This window comes from Podarcis pityusensis (genome assembly GCF_964106645.2).
Source record: "Podarcis pityusensis genome assembly, chromosome: 13".
Classification (NCBI taxonomy): Eukaryota; Metazoa; Chordata; class Lepidosauria; order Squamata; family Lacertidae; genus Podarcis; species Podarcis pityusensis.
This window is the reverse complement of record NC_138038.1, coordinates 52880378-52889775: the sequence shown is the minus strand read 5'-3', so window position 1 is coordinate 52889775 and position 9398 is coordinate 52880378. Positions and strand designations below refer to the sequence as shown.

The window sequence follows — 9398 nt, the reverse complement described above, 5'->3', positions numbered from 1 at the left end:
AATATAGAATAAATGTTGATAATTGGACAAGGTAAACACACATACATAAGTATATGATCCACATGTCTAAAACAGCACAGGAAAGCAATCTGAAAATCATCTTGGCTCTCCTAAAGATTATAAATATTTCCTTAACCCCCCTTGCCTGAGAACAGGTAGGCAGATAGCAATCAGGGGCAGTTCCTGAAGGAATTCCGCTCCTATATCTATAAACCTCCTTTGTAATAATTGGCATTATTTGCCCAGATGCTCTGCACTGAGGGATATCCGACAGCCATCCCGATGGTCTTATCAAATGCTAATGTTTGGTGTAAACTGTGTCTGGAACTATGTAAAGGTAAAGGTAAAGGGACCCCTCTGGGGTTGCGGCGCTCATCTCGCTTTATTGGCCGAGGGAGCCGGCGTACAGCTTCCGGGTCATGTGGCCAGCAGGACTAAGCCGCTTCTGGCGAACCAGAGCAGCGCACGGAAACGCCGTTTACCTTCCCGCCGGAGTGGTACCTATTTATCTACTTGCACTTTGACGTGCTTTCGAACTGCTAGGTTGGCAGGAGCTGGGACCGAGCAACGGGAGCTCACCCCGTCGTGGGGATTCGAACCGCCAACCTTCTGATCGGCAAGTCCTAGGCTCTGTGGTTTAGACTAGAACTATGTAAAACTTGCTAAATATTCAGGAATATCACACCTTGGCCTGCCTGAGCCACAGCAACCCCGCTTTCTGTGTGATGAAATTTCTGACTGTTTGTGGAGAAGGGGGTGTCCTTTTCCCCCTTGCCAAATGCAAACCCTTAAAAGAGATGTTTCTTCTTGGTTCGGGGTCTCTCTTGCCTCCGTGCAAGGAGGGGAGGGAATTCAGTTGCAACAGAAAAACGAAGACCTGCCTTGCTTTTCCTGCCTCCCGCCTCCATCCATTAATCTCTGACCGATCATGGACTTAGGGGACTCGCCCCCCCCTTGGGGAGTTGGGCAGCAAAAGCCAACCACCCCTATCTTTTCCTATATCACTTCCTGGAGAATATAAGAATATTCTGCTGGATCAGGCTAACGTCCCACCTAGCCCAGTGTTAATGGAGAAATCTGAGGGCTCCCTTGGACAAAAAACAAGGACACCAGCCAGGAATACCAGAGCAAAACAGCAGCCAGTAGGCTTGGTCTTGATTGAAGGCTGTTGCCACAGGACTCCCACCTGCCACCAGGTGGAACAAGATGGAAGCCCCGAACAAAAGAGAACCCAAACTTTTATTAGCTGCCAATCCCCATGTTACACCCCCCCAAACTACATCACGGTTACATCATGAAAGGGGAGGTCTGGTGGCCGTAATCTGAGCATCCTGGACCCTGCCCCATGGTTCTCCTTGCCCTCCGCCAAACACCCTTCAAGTGGAACAAAAGAGATATTCACATTTCCCTGTTTCCCAGCCAAGTTAACCACACCCTTTTGTCTTCCTCTGGGTTTGTTATTTCTGGAATGGCTACCTGTCTGGCACTCAGGTATCAGGATGCCAGGAATTATCACTCAGGCAGAGGGGCTGCTGAGAGGCTGAGCTTACAGGTCTATATGAATTTCTGAAGTTTTCCTAGTGAGCCAGTACAGAGAGACACTGATCAGTGAATTCTTACATTTGGTGTTATGCAGCAAAGGCCCTTTGAATAGATAGGAAGAAACTGATGAAGTGTTTTGTGGAGACAAATCACAAAAGTCCCAAAAGTGATGGTGCTGATTTTGGTAGTGGGCTGCAGGTATGTGATATCTGCTGGAGGGGCGAACACCCCCCCATACATAAATTCCTGCAACACCAGCATCCTGGTGTGGTGTAGTGGCTAAGAGCGGTAGTCTCGTAATCTGGGGAACCGGGTTCGCGTCTCCGCTCCTCCACCTGCAGCTGCTGGGTGACCTTGGGCCAGTCACACTTCTCTGAAGTCTCTCAGCCCCACTCACCTCACAGAGTGTTTGTTGTGGGGGAGGAAGGGAAAGGAGAATGTTAGCCACTTTGAGACTCCTTAAAGGGAGTGAAAGGCGGGATATCAAATCCAAACTCTTCTTCTTCTGCTGCTCTCACAGTGGCCAGCCAATTGCCCCAGTAACTGAGAGCAGCCATGGAGGCAGCGCCTAGTCATGGTTAGCTCTCGCCTCCTCCCTAAATTTGTCCAATCATCCAAGTTAGTAGCCATGGCCGATTCCTGTGGGAGGGAGTTCCACAGGTCAATGACACGCTGCGCGAAGGACTTTCTGCAGCCAAAAGAGGATGGTGTCGAAACCTTTTACCTTCTAGCAGCCTGACTCGCAACTGAACTCTGCGAGCCTCAAAAGCCCTTTGAAATTTCTCCCTTTTTGCTGTTTGAAGTGCCGGCGGGGGGAAGTATCTGCAAAACGCTCCTTTCGTTCTGAAGACTCGGGCGAAGGATCAGAAAAACGAAGTCTCAGAGTCATCAAAAACGTACAGCCAGGAGAAGCCGACCGGTGCATGCTGGGTTGGAAAGAATCTAAATTATCTTTCCCCTTCAGATGTTCTGCCTCTTTAGCCGAATCTTTTTATTTCAACCGGCAAGGCTGGATATTCGTTTTCCAAATCACTGGGGAGGAAAAACCTATTTCAGATCAACACAGTTGGGGACTGTTAGCTGTGGACACACACTATTCCTTGAAAAACATTCAAAGCACACAGAGAGAGAGAGAATTCAGGGAACTGTAGTTTATCGCTTACCGTTTGAAGGTGTGGGCTTCAAATGTGATTTTAAGCATCCGTACCCAGCTGCTTTGATGTTAAGGCTCAGGAACATGATAGACGCCAATAAAAACATGGCACGGCATGGAGAAAAGAAAGTCCTTCTTCAAGCAGCGTTGAGTTAAACTATGGAACTACCTGCCACTGGAAGCAGCGACCTGGGTGGCTTTAACAGAAGATTAATTGCAAATTAACAAACAGGGCTATCGGCGGCTGCCAGATGGGCCCAATGGCCGGATCCTCGGTCCAGTATACCTGAAGGAGCGTCTCCACCCCCATCGTCCAGCCCGGACACTGGGGTCCAGCTCCGAGGGCCTTCTGGCGGTTCCCTCCCTGCGAGAAGTGAGGTTACAGGGAACCAGGCAGAGGGCCTTCTCGGTGGTGGCGCCCGCCCTGTGGAACATCCTCCCACCAGATGTCAAAGAGAACAACAACTACCAGACTTTTAGAAGACATCTGAAGGCAGCCCTGTTTAGGGAAGCTTTTAATGTTTAATAGACTATTGCATTTTAGTGTTTTGTTGGAAGCCGCCCAGAGTGGCTGGGGAGACCCAGCCGGATGGGCGGGGTATAAATAATACATTATTATTATTATTATTATTATTATTATTAGCTTGCAGGCTCTTCTCAGGTCAGGAAGGAGTTGGCTATTCATGGAGGAGAGGGCTTATGATGGCAACTAGCCAGGCTGTGCCTGCCACAGTCAGAATAATAATAATAATAATAATATTTTATTTATATCCCGCCCTCCCCAGCCAAAGCCGGGCCCAGAGCAGCTAACAACAATAAAAAAAACCACAGCATTCTAAAATGAATTCATTTTGCTGCTGAATCTCAGTTGCTGGAAACCGCAGGAGTGGCGAATGGGTCTTGCGTTCGAATCCTGCTTGCAGGTTTTCTCCATAACGGGCACCTGCTTGGCCACTGTGAAAACAGGCCATCGGCCTCATCCGGCAAGCCCTTCGTATGTTTTCCCCGAATTGTGTTCCTCGCCGTCCGAGAGGAAGAGAGACACTGGGGGTGGGCCATTAAATGAAAAGTTAATAGGCCGGGCGCAACTCCCGAATTCAAATTTTGCTCCAATGATCGTGCTGAGTATATTTGCTTAACTGATCCAGAGCCGTCTACATCGCGCAGGCTAAATACACAGACGTGTGTTTGCTTACAATGCATAATTTGCTGCACCGGGTTCCCAAGCGTCTCGGCAGAGAGGAGGGAAGGGAAGGAGAGACTCAAGGCAGGTGGGGGGAGCAGGTGAGACCCCCTTCTCACCTGTGTTAACGGAAAAATCCGAGGGCTCCCTTGGACAAAAACAAAGACACCAACCAGGATAACTTGGGGCAAAACAGCAGCCTGTAGGCTTGGCCTTTATTGAACTGTTGCAACAGGGTGCTCCCCTCACACGCAGGAGAGAGGAGGAACCCAGAAAAATGGTGTGCAAGGCCTTATAAAGACTTTTGAAATTGGCACCCTGTAGATCAAGCCCACCCCCTGAAACATCATGCATACATCACAGAAAGGAGGGGTTGAGGGAGGAGTTGTGGTGGTAACCTGAGTGTCCTGTCACCTGGCTGGTTCCCCCTTTCCCCCTCCCCATGAGTACTTTCCAGGTGACAGAGGGGAGTTTGCAGTTTCCTGCCCCCAGAGGGAAGAGCTGATTATTGTCCTTTGTTCCAGTCTGTGCTGAATCCACTCCCATATGCAAGTTCTTTGTGATCTTGATGGTCTTCTGTCTGGGACCATCAGGGTTGGCATAGCAACTGGGCAGGGCTCCTGTGTATGTGCTGGGATGCTCAAGGGATTATGGCTGCCCTGTATCATAGAATCATAGAATCATAGAGTTGGAAGAGACCACAAGGGCCATCGAGTCCAACTCCCTGCCAAGCAGGAAACCCCATCAGAGCACTCCTGACATATGGTTGTCAAGCCTCTGCTTAAAGACCTCCAAAGAAGGAGACTCCACCACACTCCTTGGCAGCAAATTCCACTGTCAAACAGCTCTTACTGTCAGGAAGTTCTTCCTAATGTTTAGGTGGAATCTTCTTTCTTGTAGTTTGGATCCATTGCTCCGTGTCCGCTTCTCTGGAGCAGCAGAAAACAACCTTTCTCCCTCCTCTATGTGACATCCTTTTCTATCTTTGAACCTGGCTATCATATCACCCCTTAACCTCCTCTTCTCCAGGCTAAACATGCCCAGCTCCCTTAGCCGTTCCTCATAAGGCATCGTTTCCAGGCCTTTGACCATTTTGGTTGCCCTCCTCTGGACACGTTCCAGTTTGTCAGTGTCCTTCTTGAACTGTGGTGCCCAGAACTGAACACAGTACTCCAGGTGAGGTCTGACCAGAGCAGAATACAGTGGCACTATTACTTCCCTTGATCTAGATGCTATACTCCTATTGATGCAGCCCAGAATTGCATTGGCTTTTTTAGCTGCCGCGTCACACTGTTGGCTCATGTCAGGTTTGTGGTCAACCAAGACTCCTAGATCAAACCTTCCCCATTTTGTAGTCCTTCCTTCATGGAGTAAAATAAAAGTGGAACAGTGCAAATCCGATGTATGGTTGATTTTCTATGAATTTATAACAGAGGTGTAGTGTATGTAGTGTGTGAGTGTGTGTGAAGTTTGTACAAACTGAATGATTGGGGTGGGGGGTTTCCTGCTACACCTGAAGCATGAGGGGCTGTTTTGCAGGAGCTGTGCAGAGTAGGATTTCCTCCCAAAGGTTCCCCAGAGATTCAGTGTCTCACATTCAGGGCTGAATGCTGAGCCCTGCAAGTTAGAAAGGCTACTGTTGTTGTTGTTTAGCCGTTTAGTCGTGTCCGCCTCTTCGTGACCCCCTGGACCAGAGCACGCCAGGCACTCCTGTCTTCCACTGCCTCCCGCAGTTTGGTCAAACTCATGTCTGTAGCTTCGAGAACACTGTCCCACCATCTCGTCCTCCGTTATCCGCTTCTCCTTGTGCCCTTCATCTTTCCCAACATCAGGGTCTTTTCCAGGGAGTCTTCTCTTCTCATGAGGTGGCCAAAGTCTTGGAGCCTCAGCTTCAGGACCTGTCCTTCCAGTGAGCACTCAGGGCTGATTTCCTTCAGAATGGAGAGGTTTGATCTTCTTGCAGTCCATGGGACTCTCAAGAGTCTCCTCCAGCACCATAATTCAAAAGCATCAATTCTTTGGCAGTCAGCCTTCTTTACGGTCCAGCTCTCACTTCCATACATCACTGGGGAAACCATGGCTTTAACTATACGGACCTTTGTTGGCAAGGTGATGTCTCTGCTTTTTAAGATGCTGTCTAGGTTTGTCATTGCTTTTCTCCCAAGAAGCAGGCGTCTTTTAATTTCGTGGCTGCTGTCACCATCTGCAGTGATCATGGAGCCCAAGAAAGTAAAATCTCTCACTGCCTCCATTTCTTCTGCTTCTATTTGCCAGGAGGTGATGGGCCCAGTGGCCATGATCTTCGTTTTTTTTGATGTTGAGCTTCAGACCATATTTTGCGCTCTCCTCTTTCACCCTCATTAAAAGGTTCTTTAATTCCTCCTCACTTTCTGCCATCAAGGTTGTGTCATCTGCATATCTGAGGTTGTTGATATTTCTTCCGGTAACCTTAATTCCGGCTTGGGATTCATCCAGCCCAGCCTTTCGCATGATGAATTCTGCATATAAGTTAAATAAGCAGGGAGACAATATACAGCCTTGTCGTATTCCTTTCCCAATTTTGAACCAATCATTTGTTCCATACCCAGTTCTAACTGTAGCTTCTTGTCCCACATAGAGATTTCTCAGGCTACTGTTAACTGCTCCCCAAAAACCTAGGGCTTTATGGATGGAATTTTTCTCCCTTTCCATTTTTTTGCAATGAGCATCCTGGCAGCTGTTGTCGCATGGAGGAAACTTTCCTTTGATTGTCAGGAATATCGTTTGTGATTATACCCAAAAGGAATGCCTCCGGTTTTTTTACTAAAGGAATGGCAAATTAAATTTTGCTAATATATACATCTGGCAAGACTCACAGCATTCATAAGGGGACAATCGGACCAAAAATTACTATTAAAAGAATGGAGATGAGTATATGAAAAGTAACAAATGAAGCTTTGCAGGGTTAAAGTAAGAGAAAAATTTAAAAAACAAAGCAAAAACCCAGGGCTTTAATTTGGCTTGGGGAGTAGGGTTGCCAGATAAATACTGTATTTTTTGTTCTATAAGACTCACTTTTTCCCTCCTAAAAAGTAAGGGGAAATGTGTGTGCGTCTTATGGAGCGAATGCAGGCTGCGCAGCTATCCCAGAAGCCAGAACAGCTTTCACTGTGCAGCGATCCCTCTTGCTGTTCTGGCTTCTGAGATTCAGAATATTTTTTTTCTTGTTTTCCTCCTCCAAAAACTAGGTGCGTCTTATGGTCTGGTGCGTCTTATAGAGCGGAAAAATACGAAAAATAAAAATAAAAATCTCCAGTCTGACCCACTGCAATGTGTGTGTGCTTCAGCCCAGCAGGAGCTGCCTGCGAATCATAGCACAGCCAGACTGGGAGATCTGCCGTTTTCTGTTCTCTTCTCCCAATTAACCTCCGTCACCAAGACCGGTCCTGTGACATCACCCTGTGCGCTCCAACTGTCCTGTTTCTACCGGGACACCCCAGAATTACAGAAGCCGCCTCGATTTCTGATTCCGTCCCGGGGTGTCCCAGAATTTCAGCCACGGGGGGTGGCGCAAAAGAAACACTGCACCTCTGGCCAGAACTTCATCCCTGTGCAGGCGGATTGGGGGCAATGACAAAAGGAGAGCTGAGCATGTGCAGAGTGCCTTTCTCCACCCCAGAGGTAACAGGTGGCCATCCATCCTTAGCTGTGGTTCCTGCATTGCGGCGGGTTGGGCTAGATGACCTTTGGGGGGTCCCTTCCGCTGAGTAACCAGGAGCGTCCGGCGGAAAGGGAATAATTAAGTGCTCAGTTAATTAATCTTTCCTCAGGTCTCTTGGCCATCCTTGCCCTCGAAGGGAAAAGCTCCTGTTAGCAGCTGCCAGCGCAGTTTAGTCTTTAACTAGATGGTGATGGCAACCCTGAAAAACCCCACTAATCTTTAACCTGGAGGCGGTTGGAGGATGGAGGGCAGCTAGCAGATTGAGGTTGAATCCTGACAAGACAGAAGTACTGTTTTGGGGGGACAGGAGGTGGGCGGGTGTGGAGGACTCCCTGGTCCTGAATGAGGCAACTGTGCCCCTGAAGGACCAGGTGCGCAGCCTGGGAGTCATTTTGGACTCACCGCTGTCCATGGAGGTGCAGGTCAGTTCTGTGTCCAGGGCAGCTGTCTACCAGCTCCATCTGGTATGCAGGATGAGACCCTCCCTGCCCGCGAACTGTCTGGCCAGAGTGGCGCATGCTCTGGTTATCTCCCGCTTGGACTACTGCAATGCACTCTACGTGGAGCTACCTTTGAAGGTGACCCGGAAACTGCAATTAATACAGAATGTGGCAGCCAGACTGGGGACTGGGAGACCACATAACACCAGTCCTGAAAGACCTCCATTGGCTCCCAGGACGTTTCCGAGCACAATTCAAAGTGTTGGTGCTGAACTTGAAAGCCCTAAATGGCCTCAAAGGCCCAGTAGACCTGAAGGAGCGTCTCCACCCCCATCGTTCAGCCCGGACATTGAGGTCCAGCTCCGAGGGCCTTCTGGCGGTTCCCTCCCTGCGAGAAGCTACAGGGAACCAGGCAGAGGGCCTTCTCGGTGGTGGCGCCCGCCCTGTGGAACACCCTCCCACCAGATGTCAAAGAGAACAACAACTACCAGACTTTTACAAGACATCTGAAGGCAGCCCTGTTTCGGGAAACTTTTAATGTTTGATGTATTACAGTATTTTAATATTTTTTTTGGGAAGCCGCCCAGAGTGGCTGGGGAAGCCCAGCCAGATGGGCGGGGTATAAATAATAAATTATTATTATTATTATAACCTGGATCCGTCCCTTTGGCATCTAAACTCCAGGCTTAGATTTCAACTTGCGATGCTCACCCAAAGGCCGAGCCCAGGTGTCCGTCAAGCCGGGAGGGGGGCAGGGGGTAATGGGCAGGCCCCGTCCCCCAGTCTCTTAAGTTCATCTTGAGTCTCAGGACAGAGTTTTATTATTCATTTCTTTATTTGTTGCATTCATATCCCCCAAGGAGCTCAAGGTTCTCCCTCCCCTCCTCCTTTAATACCCACAACAATCTTGTGAGGTAGGCTAGGCTGAGAAAGGCAGCGGCTGGACAAAGGTCACCCAGTGAGAGTCCCAGTGGGGGTGTGGCTTGAGGAGAGGGTGGGGCCTTGTGGAGTCCCTTGGGGCGTGGCTTGAGGAGAGGGTGTGGCCTTGTGGAATCCCAGTGGGTGTGGCTTGAGGAGAGGGCATGGCCTTGTAGAGTCCCAGTGGGTGTGGCTTGAGAGGGCGTGACCATGTGGAATCCCAGTGGGAGTGGCTTGAGGAGAGGGTGTGGCCTTGTAGAGGTCAGTGGGTGCGGCTTGAGGAGAGGGTGTGGCCTTGTGGAATCCCAATGGGTGTGGCTTGAGAGGGTGTGGCCTTGGAGAGTCCCAGTGGGTGTGGCTTGAGGAGAGGGCGTGGCCTTGTGGAGTCCCAGTGGGTGTGGCTTAAGGAGGGGTGTGGCCTTGTGGAGTCCCAGTGGGTGTGACTTGCAGAGAGGGTGTGGC

The 9398-nt window shown here is 49.5% G+C and overlaps 1 protein-coding gene across 4 annotated transcripts in view; it reads right to left on the bottom strand.

The window, feature by feature from the left end:
• Nucleotides 1-9398, bottom strand: part of TMEM102 (transmembrane protein 102) — a 171013-nt gene that overhangs the window by 45794 nt on the left and 115821 nt on the right. The gene's annotated exons all lie outside the window — the stretch shown is intronic.